Here is a 2,955-nt window from a genome sequence, read left to right as displayed (position 1 = left end):
TGGTTTTGCTCTGTGGCTGTCCATATTCTCCTCCGTGGTTTTGCTCTGTGGCTGTCCATATTCTCCTCTGTGGTTTCTCAGTCTGCAGTGACTTTCCACTCTTGACAGTCCTATGGCTTGAATTCTACTCTGTCCAGGTCTATAGTTTGAAGAATGTAAACCAACAAGGGTATGGAAAGGGCTATAATTCCCCATGGTCCTCCAGGGAGGCTTTTCTTTTTCTATTTTATAATAGGATATCAACAAATTATAACTACATATTGGACAAAGTGGTACCATGATACATGGGTCAAGCCATACTATGATGTCTCAGTATAATTGGTTCTAGGATCTCTGAGGATGCCCAATTTCCTCATATAAAGTGATGCAGTTTGCATGTAAGTCATGAATACTCACCCTATGCTCTAAACAAACTCCAGATTGCTTCTAACACTTCATACAATGTAAGCTCTACGTTAGTATTTGTTATATCCTGTGTTGGTTAAGGGGACCTAGATCAGTGCTACAGTCTTGCCTAGCATGCACAAAACTTTGAGTTTGGGCCCCAACACCCGCCCTCACACACACACAAAGGCTTGCCTCAACGCCATATAACTGGAAATGACCTTGAGCATCTGATCCTCCTAGCTCCATCTGCCTATTTGCTGTTTCCTTTTTTACCTGAATTTTTGAGGTCAAATCTCAAAACCAGTTTACCAGAGTACTATGTATTTAGAGAAAGCTTTTTTTCTATTAATTTTTTTTTTTTTAGTTACCTTTATTAGGCCAGGCATGGAGGCACACACCCTTAATCACAACATTCTGATGATAGAGGAAGGTAGATACCTCTGTGAGTTCAGGGCCAGCCTGGTCTTCATAGTGAGTTCCAGGTCAGCCAAAGCTACATAGTGAGACTCTGTCTCAAAATAAATAAATAAATAAATAAACTCTATCATTCAAGTATTTGGAAATTAAAAAGGAAAATCATACACTGAAATTATCCAGATCCAAAGCCCATACATCTCAGTGAACGTCTATTCAGTTAGAGCAGCCATTTGTGATGGAAGCTGCTGAGCTTCACAATGGATTTGACACTTCCATTATCAAATATATTGACATTCTCACCCACCACTGTGAGACAGAGCTAGAGAAACAATTAGGTTTATATCCTCTCTCATAGACTCCTGCCCATTGGCCAGTCCTTCCTCATCTTTTACTACTTAGCCTTCCCTTTTCTACATGTCAGTCTGTGCCTACATATATGTACCTACATGTGCATTTACTTGCCTGTATGTGCACACTATTGACTAAGTTCCATGTATGAGTGAAACCATGCAGGTTTTTCATTTTGCAATTGTGTAACCTCATAATATTATACATTCTAAATCCATCTATTTTCCTCCAAATTCTGTGATTGTATTTTTTTCTTTAGAGCTGAATAATATTTATATACATGGATATCAATTTTTCATTACCTGTTCATCGTCTTTTGGGCATCCAGGATGATTGCAGTTCCTCACCATGGTGAATGACTTGCCAATAAACAAAGGGGTGTGGATATCTTTATAGTAGGGTGTTGAGGGAGCTGTGGGCCTGCATTCCTGCCACCCAGCTCCCAGCCGCCTGGCTAGCTTATACCCCAAAATAACAACGCACAAACTGTATTCTTTTAAACACTGCCTGGCCCATTATATCTAGCCTCTTCTAGGCTAATTCTCACGTATTAATTTAGCCCATTTCTAATAATCTGCGTGGCACCACTAGGTGTGCTTACTGGGAAAGATTCAGCATGTCTGACCTGGCGGCTTGCTTCATTGCGTCTGCCCAGGAGAGGGGAGCATGGCGTCTGTCTGAGGCGTCTTACCTCACTTCTTCCCAGCATTCTGTTCTGTTTACTCCACCCACCTATCTTTTAACCTATCAGGGCCAAGCAGTTTCTTTATTAGTTAACCAATGACCTTCCTCCATTAGTAGGGTGTGGAGTTCTCTGGGCATGTGGCAAGGGTTTAAATAGCTGGAGTTGATGGTAGCTCTATTTTTATTTATTTATTTATTTATTTATTTATTTATTTATTTATTTATTTTGAGAAATATCCAGACGTTTTTGTAGGCTAATATAAAAGTAATGGGTCTCCTCATGGAGTCTTCACACAGAGGAGTCACTGTACTTTGCTCTTATTCTCTCTGGACTCTGCTGTCCCATCACCCGACTGCTCCCTTTCTTCCTGGTTAGTCACCTTCTGCTTGTCACATTTGGCCCATGATCCACTCTATGTCCCTCATACTTTGAGATCTCTACCTCCTTTCTCGTTTTCTTTCTAGGTTCATGACTTGCATGTGTACATGTAAAAACACACAGATATATAATTTTAAATCACAATTCCATATGTTAGGGGAAGTTTTCAGTGTTTTGTTTCTAATTCTGTCTTATTTCTTTTCCTATGATTTCCATTTGTACTCATTTTATAGCAAATGTGATTTCACTTTTCTTTTTGGCTCCAAAAATTCCATTGCATTTTTTTTGTATTTTTATCATTGACTTATCAGTTGATGGACATCTAGGCTGCTTCTGCTTCCTCACTAACGCTAACAGAGGTGAAGGATACCCGGTAGTGCAGGTATGGTGTCCTTTGGTACATACCCAGGAGTGATATGGCTGGGTCACACGATGGCCGCAGTTTTAGATTTTTGAGGAACCTCTACACTGATTTTCCCCTGAGGCTATACAAGTTTACCTTCCCACCGATGGTAAATAATGGATCCTTGGCATAGCTTTTGTTATATTTGAACGCATACATAAAGCAAGTGAGGTAAAGGGCATATGAATATCTGTTTACAACCAAAAGAAGCTTCTCGGGTTGGGGAAAGAGACCAGGAATGAAAATAGTATACATGTTGTGAAATGGCACAAGAGATAACTGGGCAGTGAGAGCCAAGGGCCTCATGGTGGGCAGGAGACAAATACGCCATGCAGGC

Source organism: Microtus ochrogaster, chromosome 1 (genome assembly GCF_000317375.1).
Source record: "Microtus ochrogaster isolate Prairie Vole_2 chromosome 1, MicOch1.0, whole genome shotgun sequence".
Lineage (NCBI taxonomy): Eukaryota > Metazoa > Chordata > Mammalia > Rodentia > Cricetidae > Microtus > Microtus ochrogaster.
This window is presented reverse-complemented; position numbering follows the sequence as displayed.